Genomic DNA, 23,203 nt, shown 5'->3' on the forward strand with positions numbered 1-23,203 from the left:
CCTCAGTCTTGCAAGTGTTAGGATTGTAACTGTGAGTCAGAGAACTCACTGTGCTGCCTTGAGCTCTGACCTTCCTGCCTTCCCTTCCCTAGTCCTGGGACTGCTGTCACACATTACTGTACCCAGTTACATAGTGTTAGGATCCCACCCGGGGCTTCAATCTTGATAAACAAGCACTCTACTGACTGAACCTCAGCCCTCTCTGCTCTCCCTCCTCCCAACAGAAATATCTAGCGCTGACTGAGTTTAAGAGAAATAATCTTAAAGAGGTGATCAGGAGACAGACTGACAGACTGCCTATCTAGATCGTCCAAATCTCATCTGTGGCCCTCATTTGAGTTTGAAATCTGGCAGGTAACTAAGCATAACATGAGACAACATTTTTCCCCCTGCTTTGAGAACAAAGGAGATTCTCAAATCATACCTTGCAGTTTATTTAACAAGCCATGTACCAGATGTGGTTTTAAGGGATTTATAAACCTGACTCATTTATTCCTCATAACAGCCCTATGAAAAGGGTTCTGTTCTCCCCATTTCCCAGAAGACCGAGCATAGACAAGTCGGATAATGTTGCCCAAAGCCGTACAACTGGGAAGCAGCTGTCAGCATGTCCACACACATAGTCTGGTTTCGGAATCTGTTCTCAAGTTTTTAAATTATTTATTGTGTGATGGTGAGGCTTGTGGCTTCACAGCACACATGCAGACGTCCTAGCCAGCCAGATGGCTTGCTCCCTGATGACCTGAGTTCAGTCCCTGCGACCCACACGGTAAAAAGAGAAAACCCAAGCCCACCTTTTAACTGCTGCTTAGGAGTTGTCTGTGGCTAAAGGGTTGGGGGACACTTCCATCCCCCTGTGTATGCATTCTGTCCACTACTAAAGCCAGTTTTCCTCTATCGGGAAAAAATGGATTGTTTATGAATCAATCGGTTATTACCCTATTTTTTTTCTCCTGTTGGGCAAATATTTACTCTACTGTGCAAATCAAGTATGTCAAGAATCAAGATTACAGCCTTGCCACTAACAATGTGCTACTCCAGACCTTTCCCCATCCCCTGCAGCTCAATTTTTTTTTTTAATTTGGTTTGGTTTGGTTTTTCAAGACAGGGTTTCTCTGTGTTGTCCTGGCTGTCCTGGAACTCACTCTGTAGACCAGGCTGGCCTTAAACTCAGAAATCTGCCTGCCTCTGCCTCCCGAGTGCTGGGATTAAAGGTGTGTGCCACCACTGCCCAGCCAACTCATTCTTTTTGGCAGTCCCCGAACATAACCATCACATTCCCTTTCAAAAAACTCAGATCCCCCCCCCCCCTGGTGCTGAGAACCCAGTCTTGTGCTGTGCAAGTACTCTCCCACTTAACCATAGGTCCAGGTACCCAAAGTAGCTTGGTGGTGCTCACAGTGCTAACAGTGCTTACAGTGCTCACAGTGCTCATAGTGCTCACAGTGCTCATAGTGCTCACGGTGCTCATGGTGCTCATGGTGCTCACAGTGCTTACAGTGCTCACAGTGCTCACAGTGCTCACAGTGTTCATAGTGCTCACAGTATTCATGGTACTCATGGTGCTCACAGTGCTCACAGTGCTCACAGTGCTCACAGTGCTCATAGTGCTCACGGTGCTCATGGTGCTCATGGTGCTCACAGTGCTTACAGTGCTCACAGTGCTCACAGTGCTCATAGTGCTCACAGTACTCATGGTACTCAGGGTGCTCATGGTGCTCACCGTGCTAAAAGTGCTCATAGTGCTCACAGTGCTCAGGGTGCTCATGGTGCTCACAGTGCTTACAGTGCTCACAGTGCTCACAGTGCTCACAGTGCTCATAGTGCTCACAGTACTCATGGTACTCAGGGTGCTCATGATGCTCACAGTGCTTACAGTGCTCACAGTGCTCACAGTACTCATGGTGCTCACTATGCTCACCGTGCTCATGGTGCTCACTGTGGTTACGGTCTCACAGTGCTCATGGGGCTCACAGTGCTCATGGTGCTCTTAGTGCTCAAAGTGATCACGGTGCTCACGGTGCTCACGGTGCTCATAGTGCTCACAGTGCTCATAGTGCTCATGATGCTCATGTTGCTCACAGTGTTCATGGTGCTCATGGTGCTCACGGTGCTCACAGTGGTCACAGTGCTCATGGTGCTCATAGTTCTCTTGGTGTTCACAGTGTTCATGGTGCTCTCGGTGATCATGGTGCCCATGGGGGTGGTTTTTTTGTTGTTGTTGTATTGTATATTTTGAAACAAAATCTCAGTATATAAACTAGGCTAACCTCAGACTCACTATGGAGCCTGGGCTATCCTCAAAGTCATGATCCACCTGAATGCTAGGCATATAGGTGAGAGCTATCACACTCAGCAAATGTGAGAGGTGGGTGGGGGAAGGGCGAAGGAAGGAGGGAGGAAGGGATAGCAGAAGGAGGGAAGGAAAAAAGGGATAGGTATCCTCTTAAAGAACCATCCTAAGAGGCTTTGCCCTACTCTGAGTGACGCTTAATAGAGTGCCAGCAGCAGACATGCCCAGGCAGCCCAGCAGCCCCCAGTGCAGAAGCCAGGATGCTGGCACAAAGGAGAATCCATGCTAATCTCAACCATCCCTGTCCTGTGACACTGCATGGTTTCCCAAGTGAAAGTGGGCAAAGCACCCCCAGCCAAGCAGGGAGTCAGAGGGCAGTGCCACTCCCCTCTGCGTGCTGCGGGACTGGTATTTTTAGTGACGTTTCTTCCAAAGTATGCTGTGCTTTGAGATTTTAAAACCCAGAAGCCCCAGGATTTTTTTCCTCCCTTCAAAAATGGATGGTTCTGCTTTTCATTTAAGGTGCAGTTTAGAAAGAAGCAGCCTGTGAAACCAATTAACTAATTGGAAATCACTTAATGGCTGTGGCAGCGTTTTGGGTTTCTGGCATTGGTTCACAGCAGTCAAGAGAAATTGCTTTCCAATATTATGATAAGGTGAGCCGTGGAGGTCTCGCAGGGGGCGGCTGACGGCTGCTGAGAGAAACAATCAACTCTAGTGTGCCCACCAAAATAATGGAGACATTATAACTCGGAGCTCAGTGAATGTAAGGTAAAGCAGAACATAAAAGTCCAAAGGTATGTGGGGATCTGCTGAGAATATGTGCAGCCATGGTTCTCTGTGATGAATTGTGAGAGCTTACAATCTTACACATGCACACACAAACAGAGAGAGAGAGAGAGAGAGAGAGAGAGAGAGAGAGAGAGATGGATGCGCACGCACACACACACACCACACACACACACATTACTTTGTGGAAACGTCTCTCACTGAGCCAGCCAGGCATCTGTGAAGAGGGAAGTGACAGGCAAAGGGAAAAGTAATAGAGTAACCGCCCACCCCGGAACAATTGTCCAATTAATTGTTTGAGGACGAATACAGCCATTGTTCACATTAGGGAAATAATCTAGCTAATTGCTCAAGAGTTACTAGAGCCCGAGAAAATAAATTAGCCCAGACACAATGTTTCCCCCCATTTGCCATTTGTTTGTTTCAAGGTAGCAAATCTTCTCTTTGCATATTTCGAAAGAGTTTATTTCATTAGAGCTAAATCATCGCTGCAGAAAACAACATCAGCAGCCCCCAAGGCTTCTAATGCCTTCTGACTTTATTTAAAAGGGAGCCGGAGTTAGCTGCACAGCCAAAGGAGTTTAAGACTGCTTTGAGGTGGCTCTGGTCCAGGGCTTCCTACCTATTTTGAACATGGAAATTCTCTCTTGGTCCTAGTTTGCTCCGCTGCCAAAGGGTCTGCTAGAAGAGATGGTTTGCCCGCTGACGGTCAGATTTCATGAACATGAAGGTGCCACCAATTCCTCAGCAAGGATGAACTTTCACCCCTCCCCTTTGCCACAGTAAGCACGGGCGACAGGAAGTCTCTAGGAAAGAGTGGCTGTTGTTTTCTAACAAGAAAAATTTTTTCAGAGCTGGAGAGACAGCTCGCCCGACAGCTAGGGGCACTTATGGCTACTACAGAGGACTGGAGTTAGATCCCCCAAATCCACACCAGATAACTCAATACTGCCAGTTACTCCAGCTCCAGTTACTCTATTCAGGGCCTTCTTCTGGCATCGACAGGAGATGGAAAGTCACTATCCACCCTTGTCATTCCACTACCTGCATCTAGGTTTAGGTAAGCCCCAGCTGAATTTACATAGCCCCTCCCCCGGGCCCATCTTTAGATGGTTGCTATTATGGTTTAGATGTGAAGTGGGCCCCAACAAGCTTGTACCTTCAACACTTGGTCTCCAGCTTGCGGTGCTATTTTGAAAGCTGTGGAGCCTTTAAGAGGTGGGCCCTGGCTCTTAGAAGTGGGTCACTTGGGGCAGACCTTTGAAGATTATACCCACCCCACCCCAACCCAACCCCTACTCTGGTCCCTGCTGCTAGCTTTCTGATCCACTGACATGAACACACCCCCTCCCCATGCTCTCTCCACATTACTGCCCCCACAATGCCTTCCCACAGTGGACTGAAACGTCTGAAACCGTAGGCCAAAATTAACCTTCTCTCCCTTAAGTTGTTTCTGTCAGGTATTCTTGTCATAGGGACATAAAAGTCACTAATGTATTTGCTTTGTACTTGGTAATTACCAAAAAGCCCAAAGGATGAAACATGTTCCCCTTGTAAGAGATGTGTAATGAAGACAGTTGCTATTTGCATAAATCACTATGCCAAGCATTAGACGACACAGTTCTTTCTTCTCTTCTGTGTCTTTTTTGTTTTGTTTTGTTTTGTTGTTTGTTTGGTTTTAGTTTTGGTTTTGGTTTTGGTTTTGGTTTTGGTTTTGGTTTTGGTTTTGGTTTTGGTTTTGGTTTTGGTTTTGGTTTTGGTTTTGGTTTTGGTTTTGGTTTTGGTTTTTCAAGACCGGGTTTCTCTGTATAGGCCTGGCTGTCCTGGAACTCACTCTGTAGACCAGGCTGGCCTCAAACTTAGAAATCCACCTGCCTCTGCCTCCCAAGGGCTGGGATTAAAGGCATGTCTTTCAAGGATGGCTTTCTGAGAAGCCTTTATACTTGGAAACAGGGTAAGAAGACAGCATTAACCCCATGATAAAGAGACAGTTCTCCCTTTAAAACATATTTCATTTTGTGTTGGGAGACATGCTATGATTATTTCCTTTCTTGGGTCTTAATTTCCAACTTGCATTCCAGAAGGTGGCATTCTATATGAATATCAAGGTCCTATTGAGGCATCAGTGCTGGTGGTCTGATTGTTAACTGCCAATGAGAACTGATCGGTAGGAATTGGGGAAATGGCTCCATGGGTAGAAGCACTTGCTGCAAAAGTCTAATCCCCAGCATGGAAAATGATGGTTCCAGTCATGCCTCCAGCCCCAGTGTCACGGGCAATAAAGAGCCAGAGGAACACTGGGACTTGCTGGCAGCCAGCCTAGCTCCAGATTCAGTGAGAAAGCCTGTTTCAGAGGAATATCCTCCTCTAGTCTGCGCACACACGTGCAGACCTAAGTTCCTATGCACACACTCATGTACATGCACCACACACATACACCATCCAACTTCGTGCACACACACACAGCAGTCACTAAAACAGAATGACAAACCCGCAGTGAGGGTAAAACCTCCCTAATGTAAGCAGCATCCTGGAGGTGAAAGCAGAAGGTTCGGGAGTTCCAGATCACCCTCCACTACATAGCAAGTTCAAGCCCAGCCTTGGCTAAATGTGACTCTGAATAATGACAATGATGATGATGATGGTGATGATGGTGGTGGTGGTGGTGGTGGTAGTGATGGTGATATAATTTCCCAGATGTGAAATAAAAGGAAAACATTTCAGTTCTCTTAGTAAAAAAAAAAAAAAAAAACAAACCTCCAATATTTCAAAGGAGAAAAATCTAGAAACTTAACCTGGATTAGGTCAGAACATTTTCCAGGCTGGCTCAGCCTAAGAAAAGCATGCGGTCAACAGATAACAAACCTTCCAGGTCTGCCCCATCTACAGCGTGTTGCAAGGTGAGGCTGCTCCCATGAAGGCAGGCTAAATGCCAGAGCACAGCCTTGTTTGCAAAGCTCTGCACTCTGGAGTTTAAATGTCCCTGTTTAACAAATGGTGAGCCATTTAGCCCGTCGCACAAAGACAAGACCAAGGCCAGAGTCTAACAATAGCTCTCCTCTCTCTGAGTCCTTGAATTAGCGAATGTTATTACAGAAAGGAAATATGCTTTTATCTAGGCTGTTACTTTTTCCGGTGCTCGTCTGCAGCTTTGGCTATAAGCTCACAGTGCGTAGTTAAATTGGACAATTACCAAGCGAGAAGTACATAATTAATGAACAGTCACTATATATGTTTGGGAAACTGTGACCCAATCACGGAACAGATAGCAATACCGCTGAAATAAATTACTTGTTCCACTCATTACCTGATCAGCATTTGTTTAGAAGTTCCTTGGTGCCCTATCAAAATTCTAATCAGTTCTATTTAAATTACAAATTTTCTTTTTGCACAGCATTGTTAAAAATGCTAATTTATGCTTAGAACCGAACGGCTTTATTTCTTACCTCCTGAAGAAACGGATGAATAAAAAAAAAAATTTAAAAAAAAAAAACACCCTTCTACAGGGCATAGAAGATTATCAAGGGTTCAATGACTATTGGATTTTGCACTTGCCAAAATACATTCTGCAAGTAGGAGCTGAAGCTTGGGGAAACAAGAAGGGCGTTCAGGTCCTCCCTCTGCCAAGCCGTCATTTCCATGAGGGAACCCAGGACAGTTACTACAGCATCAGCCACCACCCCTGAGACTCTGCATTCAGGGATGGGACCAGCTTGAGGAGTGGGGAAAGTCTTAACTGCTGACGCAAAACATCTTAAGGATGACAATGGTTGCTTCAATCCCTAGGCAACCTTCTTGAGCACAGAGGAACATCTCCAGGCCCAGTATCCCTCTTGTCCTGGATGATGTGGCCAGTGGTGGTCCAATGGTAACTCCATGTCCTGTCCCGTTAGTTAGGGATGCAAATTCAGGGCCAAAGCTGTACTCTAGAGAGCCACTTTCACTTCCTCTAACAAACAAGGGTTAGAGGGGAAAAAAGACAAACAACAATAACAAAACAAAAACAGCAACAACCCATCGAAAACCCTCCTGATCAAGAGAATACTATCTCTGGCTTGAAAGGAGTCCTAGCATTCCAGTTGCAGCCAAGCTGTTCACGAGGTCTGCCCCTCCCCCCCGCCCCCCAAGGCAGGTTCTCAAGAGTGCAGTTTGGTTCTCCTGCAGGGACAGGTGGAATAATTAGTCCTGTGCTGAGACTTTTCCACCCCTTACACCTAGCACAGTAACTTGCAGGGCCACAGGGCTATAGCATGGAAGTCTGCCTGCCAAAGTGTAATTTCTCTCTTCCGTCCTTTTTCTTTCTTCTTTTTTATTTAATTAGGTATTTTCTTCATTTACATTTCCAATGCTATCCCAAAAGTCCCCCTTACCATCCCCCCCACCTCCCCTACCCACCCACTCCTACTTCTTGGCCCTGGTGTTCCCCCGTACTGAGACATATAAAGTTTGCAAGACCAACGGGCCTCTCTTTCCACTGATGGCCGACTAGGCCATCTTCTGATACATATGCAGCTAGAGACACGAGCTCTGGGGATACTGGTTAGTTCATATTGTTGTTCCACCTATAGGGTTACAGACCCATTCAGCTCCTTGGGTACTTTCTCTAGCTCCTCAATTGGGGACCCCGTGATCCATCCAATAGCTGACTGTGAGCATCCACTTCTGTGTTTGCTAGGCCCCGGATTAGCCTCCTAAAACAAAAGGATATACCTTCTTCTGTCCTTTTTCTAAAGATGCTTTTCTTAACACTTTGGGCTCTTTTCCCAACCTTCAGAACTTCTTCACCCTCTCCCTAAAGTATCCCTCCCTCCCCTGTGTCTGACCCCACCCCCACCCAGTGCAGTTTAAAAAGTCATGGGTTTTGGTGGGTTTTTTTTTTTCCCCCTTCTTCTTCTCTCTTCTATCATCTTCCTTCTCTGGGCCACTGCTGAAGTTTACAGTTTACCTGCCCTGGGGCTTTCTTTTCAACTCGAGCAGATTTTTCCTTGTGCTTCCATGTGAGTCCATTCTCTTATTCTCTTATTATGAAACTGAGAACCCCAAGAGTGGGCCCAGGGGGGGGGCCTGCATCACAAGGCCAACCACTTGCCGTTTACCTAGGATCTGGAAGAGCTCCGAAGAATAGGGAGAAGATAGAGAGACTACAGTCTGAGAGTTGCTAGAAATCTGCTAATGAGATCTTAGAGGTCACAGCTTCTGAGCTGAGAATACAGCCTAGTACAGAATTTGCCTAGCATGTCTGATGCTCTGGGTTTAATCCCCAGCAATATATAATCCACACACAGTGGTGAGTGCTTGTAACCCCCGTGCTAGGAGAGTAGAGAACGGGAGATCAGAAGTCCAGAGTCATCTTTTGTTAGCTACATAATGAATTCAAGGCCAGCCTGGGCTATGTGAAACTCGGTCTGAAGTTATTTTTCTCACGAAATGCCTTACTTATACAGTATTTTGCTCCCTACCCAGCCTAGGCTCCGTGTCTGTGGAAGTCAGTGAGCCTGCCATTATCCAGCTTAGAGTGGGCCGCATCCAATTCAGAATTCACTGCCGAAGTTTTTTATAAGCTGAGGAATTACCTGGAGAGGACTGAATTTCCGAGTGCAAGCCAGCAGCTGCCTCGATCCAGAGGCCACCTCAATCATCCACACCAGCTGGTCTCTGGTGGAGAGAGGGCGAAGGCAGGCCGGATCAGCCTGGCTTAGGGCCGCGTGGCCAGAGGGGTAAAAAACATAGGTTCACACAGGCATTTAACCTTGATTAAGCAGTGTGGTATGGCTGAGGCTTAAAACAAGGCTGGAACATTTTCTCGCTTATTATCACCTTGATAACCTGTTCTTGTAGCTAGGAAGGGGTGTCACAAAGAAGGGAGGGTGGAGGGGAGCCTCACAGCACTGAGCCAGAGGAGAGGAGCTGCTGTTTTCAGAGTGCAGTTTGGAAGAAAGGAAAGATGTTGCTCTCTGTGTAGTTCTCCTTTTAAATAGAAACTGTTTTCTCCAGGCTGCATAGCTAATCGCTTCATGGGAAAGGGGAGAAAAGAATGGCTTTCATTCATTTTCTTTGAAACCTATTCAGCACAGTTTGAAAGCAGAATTTCCCTATGAAATACCTACAGCGTGGTGGAGGTTTTATAAGATCGGAGGATGAGGATGGAGAGAGTGTGGAGATGGGTAAAGTAAGGCAAAGGCTAGGAATTGCACTGTTCAGGTCATTATGAAAGACAGGGGCCACCTCTGTCCATCACAGGTGCATGACTCCCGCCAGCCACCATGGTCACCATGCAGAAAGCAAGAACACGGGCCTCTTCCTCTGTATACCCTCCTAAAGAAAAGCCGGAACCAAGGCTGAAAACAACCCTGGATGGGTTTCAATTTTATTTCTTGGTGTTCGTGTGGCATAGTATATGTGTGTACAAGTTTGTGTGTGCACAAGTTCTGTGTGTGCATGGTGTGTGTATGTACAATTGTGTGTGTGCATATGCATGCCCATGCTTGATACTGAGTCTCTCCCACTAACATGATCCACCTTATCTTTTGAAACAGAATCTGTCTTGGGGCCTGCCCTTCACCAACTGACTAGAATGATGGGTGGCAAGCTCTGGGAATCAGCCTGTCTCTGACACCCCACGACACCCAAGTTCTAGGGTTACACACTCATGCAACAAAAATGGTATGGGGTATCCAAATCCTGGCCCTCGCCCTTATGTGCAGAAACGTCCCCCACTGAGCAATCTCCCCATCTCTGAGAAGTTCAATTCTACAGTTCTCAATCACATTGAAACTGTGATAACAGGTGATCCTGAGTTTTTAACATAGTAGCTAGAAGGATGGCCCAGGAGGACCTGTGTGGGATCTCCAGCACACATATAAAAACCCGAGTGGGAACATATATCTGTAACCCCAGCAGAGACAAGCAGATCCCTAGCCAGCCTAGCTGAGCCTGTGAGCTCGAGGTTTCATGAGAGACCCTTTCTCCAGACAAAGGGTGGAAAGTAATTGGTGAAAACAGCCAACACTGACTGCTGCCCTCCATATGTCTGCACATACACCCATAAGAACACACACATTTCCCACCACCACTCCCACTAACATACGTGTTTCCTCTTTCTCTACAACCTATTTGCCCTCAGAAGGCAGCGGCAGGTAGATTTCTGAGTTCAAGGCCAGACTGTTTAGTCTACAGAGTGAGTTCCTGAGCAGCTAGGACTTCACAGAGTCCCTGTAAAGGGGTTGGGGGACTATTTGAACTGAGCACAGATCAAAGCTCTGTGATGCTGTGATGGGCCTATGTTGGCTTAACAGCCTCCCTGCAGAAGATGCACATATCTGCCACCATTCTGCTGCCTGAGTGTCTCTAGACTAGAAGTCAGGTACAATGAGTCAGGGCATTAAGGCACATGCTGCCAGACCTGACAAGTCCAGATTGATCACCAGTATTGTGGTGGAAGGGGAGAAGAGACTCTCACAAGCTGTCCTTTGACCTCCACAAGTGACCTCCACAAGCATGCACACACAGACACATATTCACATGCATACACACACACATGCATGCATACACACAACACATATACACATACATACAAATAACTGTAAAAAATACAAATTTTATATTTGGACAAATTTTGTACTCTGGACTGGTCCAGAGTACAATTTTTTGCCTATTCCCAGATCCTTTTACTATTTACATCTGAGTTACAAATTTTAACTTTTTCTAATCTAAAAAAAAAAGGAAAATCAAGTCCTTAAGAAAATGTGTGCTGTAGAATTTGTTTAATAGCAGATTTTCATGGACTGTCAGGCCTGTTTTAAGTGTCTTCCTGGTGTCTTGACAGGAATTTAACACTAACTGAGTAGCCACAATTTTCCTGATTTGATCCAGAACAAATGATGAGGGAATTTCACAAAGGCATAGCTACCTTTGACTTCAGGCCAATGGTGTCATTTCTAAAGGCGATATTCTCAGTGAAAACTTTGCTTATATAAGAACACAAGGAAAGAGGCTGGAGGAGAAAAGATGGTCCATCTGTGAAATGACCCCATGAGTAGGTCAGTCTGGCCTCCGTCCGTACAGCTGACAAACTGTTGAGTAAGCAGAGATGGCCCTCTGATTTAGCTCTGGGGGCATCATTCCAGACTGAACTTGGCCATTAATCAGCATTACATATACCTTATTGCTCAATCGTCTTAGCAATTACTTAGGAGACAAAATAGGTCCTGACTCTTAAGCTTGAAGAAAGCATAAATCTGGAAGAGATACTTCATGCTCTGAATTCCAGATTACTCCAGCCTTCTTACCTGTTCAGGGCAATGAAAGGAGTTTAATATGAGATAGTACAAAGATAAGCATCTTCTTGATTTAAGTGGGCAAAATTAGATATATTATGTTTTATTAGAAGTCATGAAAGATCAGAAGGGTCTTAATTAGTTGTAAAACTAGTACAAGCCAGTGTGTTGTGACTAATCAACATATCAATTCAACTTTAAGAGGCATTGATAGAGATCTAGTCCAAGGTTGAGGTAATATTTTCCTGTATTGTGGTCAGATGTCAACACCATTCAGAGAAAAGAGTTAAAACAATCTCTGCTGTCAGTGCACGAATTTAAATGAGTGGAGTGATTCATGCTTTGTGTCCTCATCTGAAAATGGAAATAACAACAGCTGACAAACATATCTCATAAAATTATCAAATCAAATGAGTCACTTCCATAAAAGCGTTTTTGAAAATCACAAAGTGCCATTGTACTGGACATCTGCTGTTGGTTAACCCACAACCATCCGCCTCTTGCTGATGGACACAGCCCAGCATCCCACAGGTAGCCTCGGCCCTACTACTCACCACCCACAGAATCTCAGCCCTACCCAAGAGCCCCACATCAGCGTTCAAGCTGCCATGCCAACCCAGGCACAGCCAGTGACACTACACCAGGGCTGCTGGGGAAGATGTTTGCTTTTCCTAGTCACATCTTAGTCAAACAAGAAGTTGAATCTTGCAGTACCATCTGACTACCAGGGAAATGTCAGCCGAAAGATGAAGCTGGACTGTGCAGGGCTTGGTGACTCATGCCTGTAATCCCAGCATGTGGAGGACAGAGACCGGAGGGGTCAGGAGTTCAAGACAGTCCTCAGCAGCATATGAGTTTGAATTTGGGCTAAGGAAACCTTATCTCAAAAACAAACAAAAACTTGGCAGTGAAGCAACCCAAACGCAAGTGGACACAGCCCAGCATCCCACGGGTAGCCTCGGCCCTACTCCTTACCATCTGCAGAATCTCAGCCCCACCCAAGAGCCCCACATCAGCGTTCAAGCTGCCATGCCAACCCAGGCACAACCAGTGACACTACACCAGGACTGCTGGGGAAGATGTTTGCTTTTCCTAGTCACAGCTTAGTCAAACAAGAAGTTGAATCTTGCAGTACCAACAGAAACCCGCCCCCATGAGCCCCTTATTTGATAGACCTGCTCAGACCTGCCACCTGATGTCCACTCTCTGCTTGGATTGTCTAGACTCTAAGCCCTTCAACTATCCCTCAAGTCAGTTGAACAAGCTCTCTGTGTCCCTTTCAGCAGGAACAGAACTAACATTGTGCATTCATTCAAAGTCGTAGGAGAGTTATTCAAATATATGGAAATAATAAATGAGTGTATTCAGATGGAGATTGGGTAGGTACATTTTAGATAGAAAGAGATTAAAATCAAATCTATAAAATAAGGCATGAAAGGAGAGGGGGGACTTTTGGAGGGTGGAGAACGAGACCAACAGGCTGCTGTTGAAGACAGCATCACTGAGGTCAATGGAGGGCAAAAACACCATCAAGGCACAGGTCCCACATGGGCAAAACGTCCTACCGTAACCTATTATGTTTAGATTTTTGTTGTATTATCAGAATTATATTGGGTAGAATTATCATACTATATTAGGCGTGTCATGAACATTAGAATTATGTTTCATTATCTTGGATCCTAAGGCTTGCATAAGGAGTTATATAAACACTTTCTAAAAAGAAATTTTTATGTTTGCATTATGCTCCTGGGACATCCATGTCTCCAGACTACCCCATGGATGCGTCCTTGTCCTGCTGAGCTAATGGCCAGACTTCTAACTGCAACAGTGATGCCCATCTCTGATTAATGAGACCATCCCATTCCTCACCTTCTTTCATGGCTCCCATTACAATTTCAATCAGAATGTTGATGAAGTCCCTCTATTGCCTCTCCAGGAGTACATCTACTGCCAAGTGGTGGCTTAAAAACAATACTCACCCTGAGAGAAAGTGAGAGAAATGGCTTCTCACTCGCCCACAGTAAGATCCAGATGGCATGTGGAGAAATTATAGCATTTTCTGAACCAAGGTATCTACCCAAATCATCTGTCCCAGGGGCTGATAATGGGTCACACCTTACCTACTCAAGTTTTATTACAAATGTCTTTGTCAATAAAGTTTTATTTGAATGTGGCTGTGCCTTTCTGTTATGTTATTTTTCTGACTCTGTACAGCAGCAAAATTGAATAGTTGTGACAAAGATTATATTAATTACAAAGGCTAGAATATATATTATATGGCCATCTACAGGAGAAAGTTAGTAGCCCGAAATCTAGTCTAATCCTACTTTTGAGAAAGACTCTTAGACCCATAAAGACTAACTAATAAGAGACACAAAGCCAAACCTAAGTTTATTCCACAAGGCAGTATATTCAGGTTCTATTCCTATCTGCCTATTAGTTCGTAGATACTGTGTAGAGTGGTATCATGCTTTATATTCATATTGAACCCCACACTGAACACTGAAGACTCCACTAAAACTAGTTAAATAGTTGAGCATGGTAGTGCGTGCCTATAATCTCAGACTCTGGAGGCTGTAGCAGGAGTATGAGTTCAAGAGCAGTCTGAGAAACATAGTGAGCCCCTGTCTCCAAACAGAACCTAACTAGGCAACAGGGGTTAAATAAAGAACCATGTGGGGACTTCAATGGAAACCATCTCCTCTTCTAGCCACAAATGAATCACTAGCAGACACCAAACAGACATCTATGATATATGTAAAATGATACCAGCGCCCACCTCACAGAGCTGATGGTCAGATGGGATGAAAAGTAAGGGCTATAGAGACAGCATCCAACACACAGTAAACACTGAAACAGGCTAGGTTATATGAGGGCAGTCATAAAGATGGAGTCTCATCTGCCGAACTACAGATTTGTCTTTGGTTCTGCAGAATCAGTGGGGACAGTACAGGAGGTGAGTTCCAATGCAATGTCTGCAGATGACTGGGCTCATCTTTGAGTGCCAGCACCCAAGGAAGTGAGACTGGAAATGAGGGCATGTGTTCCCCATGTACAAGGCCCATGGAGCTGGAAGGACAAAGAGAAGATTCTCTCCCTCTGCTCTTTTAAAAGGTAAGTGGAAGCCTGGCAGTGTGTCGTTCAGCACTGCAGGGGAGGATGCATCTATGGCCAAACGTGTTACCTGACTCTCCTCACAATAGACAATGTTAGCACCCAACACTCTGTCTGTAGGGATTGCCTGTGGAGAGCGCTCAGCAGCATTCTGTGTGCAATGAATGAGGACTTTTAGCAAGAGGCAGAAATCTTTCTACCACCCAGCCTGGCTTCTGCAAAAGAATTACGCTTATAATGTTTTTTGTTTGATTATATGGGAGGGGTATGTATATCCATGTATGTATGTGCACATGTGTGTGCAGATTAATACATGTGAAGGCCAGAAGTCAGTGCTATGCATCTTCCTTTGCTCTCCACCTTACTTTTCTATGTAGGTCTTTCAGTGAACCTGTGGCTCACTAACCTGGCTAGACTGGGTGGCCAGTGAGTCCCTGGCTTCTCCTGTCCCTGCTTCTCCCACACTAGGATTACAAACGCATGCCATCAAGTAATGCTTTTCCATGGGTGCTGGAGATCCAAACTCGGGTCCTTGTGCCTACGTAGTAAGCAGTTCACCTACGGAACCATCTCCCCAGCCCCTGTAATGTCATTTTATATTTTTATAGTCCCTGATTTGGAAATCTCGGGAACTCCTAAGATATGTGACCCTGGGAAAATACTAACCACCAAACTCATTCTCCAGCCACCTCTCTTCCTCTTCTAAGCTGATAGGCAGTGACGCCCCCCCAGCCCCACCCTTAGATAAATGGTCCTTTTAGGATCTAACAGGGACTTTGGCAACAACAGAGTCTGAGCCTATCACTCTCAACTGCACTCAGTTCCTTCTTTTGATGCTAATAACAAAAGATTTTTCCAGAGATGCTTAGCCCATATTGGGAATTGAAGCCTGTGTGTGCATGTACATGTCCATATATTTTTCTCTGTAATGTGCTGAACACATCTCCTTATATCCTGGCTGCTGGGAAAGATGACTGGGACTAATAACCAGTCGCCTCCCACATTCAGGGGGCCTTTCCCACCCTGCAGCCTTCCTACTGCCTCCATCTGGGTTTGTTCTTTTGCTGCATAAGAACTCAAACTGGGTGACAGGCCTGTTATTTTTAAAAAGCCTTTAGTAGCGTCTATCCCCAGAACTGTCTCATCACAATTATCCGCACCAAACGAGGAAACTCACATCGAGAATGGATATGGGTTTCAGCCAGCACCAAATGTCTCTCCTTCTGCCTTTTTGTCTTTCCGATCAGTCAGAACATGTGAAGCCCCAAATGAAGAGTAAACACACAGCCCAGGTCCCTTTCATCTCGGAACATATGTCATGGCGGGGGAGGGGAGAAGCCCTATTCCCAGCTTCAATCAGCCATTCGTTCTCTGTGACTTGAACCTCAAACTGAAAGGGATGTTGGGGGAGCGTGTGTGCTCGATGCAGCTGACTCCTTGGAAGATAATAGGTATTCGCGGCATACCTGAGTCCTGGAGTCATTATCTCCCCTGCGAGCACTTCTGTATTTATACATAATGAGATCATTACCAGGCAGCTATTCCAATTTTATTCAGACTTTAATATTTCTTGAAGGGAAAAAAAAAAGCCTAGCATACAAAAGGGTTTGTGATGCCAACTCAATCAGACGTGCCGTTGATGGAGAATTATTCAAGTGCAAGCCAGAACGGGATAAAAAATAATTTCAGAGAGGCTTCTGTCAAAGCCAAGTTCTCCTGCGATGATGTTTCAAGTGAATGTGAGGAACTGTCCAGAGGTGAGGGAGGAAAATAACAACGACCAGAAGAGAGGGCTGCTGGGGGATTTAAAAGGAGGCTCAGCCTAACTATTCAGGAGGGGAGGGCGAGAGTCTCCTGCAGAGACTGGGGACTCAGTCCCACCTGCTTTCAGAGAGTAATTAGACCAGTAAGACAGTCTCTTCACTTGAAGCAGTTGGGGGGTCTAGAAATTAACCATTTGTGAGTACTCTGTCCTTGGGCAGTTAAACCCTGGACTAAGTCGGTAGGTAGGACAATTCCTCCCTCCTCCCTCCCCCCTCCCCCCTCCCCCCTCCCCCCTCCCCCCTCCCCCCTCCCCCCTCCTCCCTCCTCCCTCCTCCCTCCTCCCTCCCCCTCCCCCCTCCTCCCTCCTCCCTCCTCCCTCCCCCCTCCCCCCTCCTCCTTCCACAACAACAAGCTAGAAAGAAAAGTCTTCCTATCTTCTCATCCACGTTGCATCTGCAAGAAAGAATATGGAGAGCTTTCCTTTGCAGTAAATCCAATTCATATTAAAAATGGCAGGAAAACTCAGGGACCAGCTGATCAAACATTCCAGGTATGGCTCCATTAGCTGGGAGCAAATTAGAAAACCAAATGAAATCAATCAAATACTAAAAGTGAGCACAAGAAAGAACGTCTTCCTGAGGATCCAAACAGGACCTTAGGGCTGGGTGGGAGTCCTGAGTGACAGTGCTCTGAGAAATGCTCACCACTAACTACAGTGCCTGCGATGATGTTTGCGCTCTGGATAAACAGGAGCTTCGGATGTGTTTCCGGGATCTGCATTTTATCCCGAGATTACAAATCCACAAAAAGCATCCCTTTAGCTCTTCTCTCCCTGTCCTGATGCTGTTTATGGAAATGAGCAGATGGAGCAGGCACTCGGGCTTGTCATCCCAGAAGCGCGGAAGGGAAGGGTTTGTGTCTTTTCTTAGGGTGATGTAAAGCACACACCGTCTTCTCCATGGTACTTCCTACCAAGCCAACCCAATCTAACACTGCAGGGAAAATTATAAAATATCCCTGCTCGCCACTGAGTTCTCAGTGTTACCTGAAAAGAGGTCTGGTGGGCTTTTCATATTGGTATTATCCTACTGAGAGATACCCTGTATAGAAGTCAGGTCTGGTAAAAGTGTGGAGGTTGGGGCTGGAAAGGTGGCTCAAGAGTGTCCCCAGAGCTCCCAGGGACTAAACTACCAACCAAAGAGTACACATAGAGGGACCCATGACTCCAGCCACATACGTAACAGAGGATGGCCTTGTCAGACATCAATGGGAGGAGAGGCCCTGGGTCCTGTGATGGCTCCATTCCCTACTGTAGGGAAATGCCAGGACAGGGAAGTGGGAGTGGGTGGGTTGGTGAGCATGGGGACGGGGGATGGGATAGGGGATTTTCAGAGGGGAAACCAGGAAAGGGAATAGCATTTGAAATGTAAATAAAGAAAATATCTAATAAAAATAAAAGAGTTAAGAGCATGTGATGCTTTTACAGAGGACCTGGGTTCGGTTCCCAGGCCACACGTGATGGCTCACAACCACTTGTAACTCCCATTCCAGCAGATCCAATCCCTCTTTTGGCCTCCAAGGGGACAAGGGATACGTGTGGTGCACAGACAAACATGCCAGTAAAACATTCATACACGCAAAATAAAAATAAATACTTAAAAATATTTTTAAATATGGTTAGTTAATAAATCCTAGTCCCTAGATGTGGGGAAGGAAGGAAGGAAAGGCAGGAGGGAAAAGAAGGTGAGGAGGGAGGCGGGATAGAGGCAGAGAGATCTTGCTGAGGACCCAGGTTCAGTTGCCAGCACCCACGTAGCAGCTCATAAGGGCCTGCACTTCCACAGAGCATCCTCTTCTGGCCTCTACAGTGCACATGCCTACAAGCAAGCAAAACGGGTGTTTTAATGTGTGTTGCTCACACACATTAAAAAAAAAAATCTTAAAGCAAAAAAAGAATTCTTCCTCAAGGGCTTACCGAACCAGCTCAAGCTATGGTTCACAATAGGATAGTCGTAGGTTGGAGGTGTTTATGCATGTGCTCACACGGGTGTGCAGAGGGAGAGAGCTCACCACCAACATGGATTCCCACCCCACCCCCCAAGGACCACAGTCCCCGAGAGGTGCCCTTCCCTCTGTGCTTGTACTAAAGGCATGTGCATCTTTGCCCAGCATTCTCACCTCGGCTGGCGGTTTTTGAGGCTACACAACATCCCTTTCCAACACCTCCACTCTCGTGTCCTCCATACAGAGTGCTCCTCCACACCACGTATCTGAGTGATGAGCCCTGTCTTCCAGCTGAAGAACTGCATCTCACAGAATTTCCTGTTCTAACACTAGAATACTTTTAAAAGCTTGAGCATCGACTCGAAGTGTACTAGTATGAATTTGGATTGGAAGATAATTAGTGTTACTTCAGAAACCATGAAGTACGGTGTGAGGGAAACAAGGCCTATTCTGAAGAATGTCAGCACTATTGGCCAGTGGGACAAAAACAAAATCGACTTCAAGGAAATGAATATATTTTTAATGCTTGTAGAAACATTGTTCACATAATTAAAACAATGTAAGAAATTTCCACCAGGCTTGGTGGCTTACCCCATACTCCCTTGAAAAACTGAGGAAGAAAGAGCCTGAGTGTGAGCCAGCATAAATAAGAAACTAAATAAATAAATAGGAAGGGAGAGAGGGAGGGAGGGAGGAAGGGGGAGGGAGGGAGGGAGGGAAAGAAGGAAGGAAGGAAGGAAGGAAGGAAGGAAGGAAGGAAGGAAGGAAGGGGAAAGGGAAAGGGAAAGGGGAAGGGGAAGGGGAAGGGGAAGGGAAAGGGAAAGGGAAAGGGAAAGGGAAAGGGAAAGGAAAGGAAAGGAAAGGAAAGGAAAGGAAAGAGAAAGAACGTAATGTTCCTAACTGGCTACTGGCATGAGTATTACCAACTCTCCAGTTGTCCCTCGCAGACACTCAAAGAACTATGGAGAAAGAAGAATTCTGGAAACATTAGTTATCAATATCTACCCATGAAGGTTCTGAAATGCCCTGATAATTGATTATTGAAATATGAAAGAGCTTGTTAGTACATACCTGTAATCCCAAGTGGTCAGGAGGCTGAGGCAGGAGGATTCAAAGTTTAAAGGCAGAGTGAGCTGACCTGCAGACTGAGTTCTAAGAGGAGCCTGGGCTCCTAAAATCCTAAAAGAGGGCTCAGAACACAGCCCAGGGGTGGAGCACTTATACAGAGTGTGTAAGATCTGTGTTTGGTCACCAGTAGTCCCCACCCTCCAAAATAACAGGGGGGAGAGTAAAAGATAATTTTCCTAATTTACTAAATACTGCGGGTCTTTTTAAGCCACCCTATACACAACCAGAAAAAAATGGAGCCAGTTTGGCTGTGAGCCCACAGAATCCTGATTGCTGTTTATAAACAACTCCGCTGTACTTGTGCTCCACAGGCACACAGACCTCTAGCTGCCAAGGAAGTCCTGCAGCCTCACCCCCATGGCTAGCCCACCACCGTCGTCGAAAGTGCTGTCCCGAATGGCCATGCTCAGCACAGAGCCACGGGGTGTATGCCTATCATAGCTCACACCTTAATTTCTGCAGCTGCCCAGGAATTTTTTCCCCATAGTCCAAGAACCTAGATCAGTGAGGAGGAAATAAATTGTCTAGATATGGTATGTGAGAGTGACCAAGATTAAATTTCTCTGCCTGCAAGATGTACTCTGATAGCAGATTAATAAGATTACATCTCCACACCGGAGCAAAGTGCCACCTTTAATCATTTCCCAGCGTGGGCCACCCAGTCTCTCACTCGTTAGGTTCATGAACAAGAGGAAAAAGATCACCAGGCAGGGTCAAAGGTCAAAACACCTTGTCTCTGAAGGCCTTTTCCTCACGAAGGGTTCTATGAATCAAAGCAAGGGTATAACCAACCTCATATTTCAAACAAGGGAAGAAGAATAGAGCCCCCCGTGAGTTTATAAGGGAAGCGGGGCAAGCTGCTGCTCTCAGAAGCAGACCACATTCGCAAGGAGCATCTGTTGTTAAGTTGTATGCATGCGTCATGGATGGAACGAAGCTGAGGTCAGCGCTTATGGGGTGAACTGTGGACCCAACTGTAAAGTGAGCCCCTAGGGTCTTCTACCTGTTTATGAGCCGTGGCTACTGGGAAAAAAAACTAGTCTGTGGTCAGGATGCAAAGCAAACCTCTTGCCTGAGTAAGTAAATTTCACCATGAACAAGGTCTGGAGATAGAATCTATGCCCCCAGGTGACTGAATTCTTTTGGTCTAGGTCAATGCTAGCTCTGTTCCTGTAGCAACAGTGTTCTCTTCTTTCTATCTTCTCCTGTGGAAAGCCGGTACGTGCTGCGAGCAATCGCATGTGTGCCGCCAGTAATCTCTGAGGAGAGCCGTGTGTGCCGCGAGCAATCGCCATTATAAGATGGCGCGGGCCTCCGCTGTGCCTAACTAGTAAACAAGTCCTGTACGCAGGTGCAAGAGTGAATTCACTCCTAGTCACTCCCATTCTCGGGGTGTAATAGTGGGGTGATGGGCAAGCAACGAATCGGGAGCTGTCACGCCATATCAGGTGCTGAAACGTCACGCTGCGGGTTATAAAAGCAGCGCCATTTTCCCGGTTTGGGATCTTCCTGAGAAGCAAGCAATAAAGCTTTTGCCGCGGAAGATTCTGGTTTGTTGCGTCTTTCTTGCCGGTCGAGCGGGACGCAATAAGTGGCGCCGAAGAACCCGGGAACTGTCATCACACCGGCGCAAGGAAGATCCCTCGTTCGCGGGGCAGAATCAGAACCGTGGGACAAAAGGCTCTACAAGGTACGTACAATCTTGAAATTTCTTCAGAGTTAGAAGCCCTTTTGATTGTTTGCACGGCGATTATGAGGATTGTCAGCAAATGGTAGAAGCGGGGCAGAAAGTTCTGGACGAAATTCAAGAAAGTCTATCAGAGGTAGAGCGGGGAGAGAAAGTAAAAGTAGAGAGGAAACAAAGTGCACTGAAGAATTTAGGCCTTTCCACGGGCCTTGAGCCCGAGGAAAAGAGATATAAAGGAAAGAATGCCTTGGGAGAGATAAGAAAAAGGGATGGAAAGGGAGAGAAGAAGGGAGATCGAGCTGGAGAGGCACATAAGGAAAGGAGCCTCTACCCGCCACTGGATGAATTTAAGCAGCTAGCTCTTAGTAACTCAGAACCAGATGAAGGGATTAGCGCCTCTGAAGAAATGGACTCGGAGGAGGAAGCAGTTCGTTATAAGGGAGAAAGGTACCAGCAAGATAAAATGTAAGCTACTCAGTCCAGAAAAAGGCAAAAAGCTGCTGGCGAAAGCCAGCTTGCTGCTCGGCCTCCGGACTGTCGGCTTCAGGGTCCTAGTGCACCTCCGCTTTATGTGCAGAGGTAGTGGTCAATTTTTACCTACTCCTCATGTAGGGGTAAACCCTCGTGGCGTCAGGCCATTACAGGTCTGGCAAATGGATGTCACTCATATTTCCTCCTTTGGGAGAAATCAATATTTACATGTTTCTATTGACACCTGCTCTGGTGTAATGTTTGCCACACCTTTAACAGGTGAAAAAGCCTCTCATGTTATACAGCACTGCCTAGAAGCGTGGAGTGCTTGGGGCAAGCCCACAATTCTTAAAACGGATAATGGGCCAGCATATACTTCTACTAAATTTCAACAATTTTGTCATCAAATGGATGTCACTCACTTGACTGGCCTTCCTTATAATCCTCAAGGACAAGGCATTGTGGAACGTGCCCACCGCACACTCAAATCTTATCTTATAAAACAAAAAGGGGAGTTGATGAGACTCTGCCCTCAGTGCCAAGAGTAGTGGTATCTATGGCACTCTTTACACTTAATTTTTTGAATCTCGACGAGCAGGGACACTCTGCAGCTGAGCGACATAGCTCAGACCCTGATAGACCAAAAGAAATGGTCAAATGGAAGGATGTTTTAACTGGTCAGTGGAAAGGCCCGGATCCTATCTTAATCAGATCCCGGGGAGCTGTTTGTGTTTTTCCACAGAGTGAAGACAACCCATTTTGGCTGCTGGAACGACTCACCCGTAGGATATTCATCAAGGATGGTGCAGAAGATGCTGACCTCCTGAGGACTGTTCCTGATCCTGACAATGCTGAACTTGTCTCAGGTTCCTAGTATAATGGGCGAGCAGAGATGGGCTATTCTCTCAACTTTCCCTAAACCAATGCCAGTTCTCCATGATGCTATAGTTTTTCCAAAATTCTTTACTACTAATAAAACAGTGGATTTGCCATATTTACCCTATGATCCCACCCGAGCACCATTAGGAGAAAATCGCTCTTTACTAGAACAGGGTTCTTTATGTTTTCAAATTAATGGACCAGGAAATTGTATCAACCTCACAGCCCGAGCTTTGGGGAAGTTTAATGAGCATCGAGGAGGTTGGGTGAGCACAACCCAAGATACTTCCAATGTAGAGATAACCTTTACAAATCAGACCTTTTGGCACGAGGTAAATTGGGTTAATGGTACATTTCTACCACCTAACTTTTCAGACAAAGAACATCCACACCAACCAAAAATAGCCCCTCATTGTAGTTTGGAAGATGAAGGGCTGATCCTGCCTTGGTCTGATTGTCAATCCTCCATCACTCGTTGGGCAGATCAGAGTAAAACCTTTTCCTTTTCTCCCAACATGATAGATGACCCAGAGAAGGAATTTGTTATGAAAAAGGTACTTTTCATACAGGACTTTAGAATGCATCCCTTTCACAAGTGGGTGCTTTGTGGAGTCAATGGCAGTTGTACAGAACTCAATCCTTTGATTTTTATCCAGGGAGGAGCAGTTGGAAAGGCTTCTTTTACTGGCATCTCAAGATTTGCTCAGTATTGGGGAATACATGATGCCTCCCAGGACTCTTATGGATATACTAATACCAGTGTAGAGATCACTGGGTTCAATAAAACTTTGGTAAACC

The 23,203-nt window shown here is 45.9% G+C and overlaps 1 long non-coding RNA gene across 1 annotated transcript in view; it reads right to left on the minus strand.

Moving 5' to 3' along the window:
* Gm29230 overlaps nt 1–8,864 on the minus strand; it is a 30,438-nt gene extending 21,574 nt beyond the window's left edge. The window contains exon 1 of the long non-coding RNA XR_375612.3: nt 8,656–8,864. This is a non-coding gene — a long non-coding RNA (predicted gene 29230). The remainder of the gene's footprint in view (nt 1–8,655) is intronic.
* Between the last annotated feature and the right edge of the window lie 14,339 nt (nt 8,865–23,203).

This window comes from Mus musculus, chromosome 3, assembly GCF_000001635.26.
Source record: "Mus musculus strain C57BL/6J chromosome 3, GRCm38.p6 C57BL/6J".
NCBI classification, from domain to species: domain Eukaryota; kingdom Metazoa; phylum Chordata; class Mammalia; order Rodentia; family Muridae; genus Mus; species Mus musculus.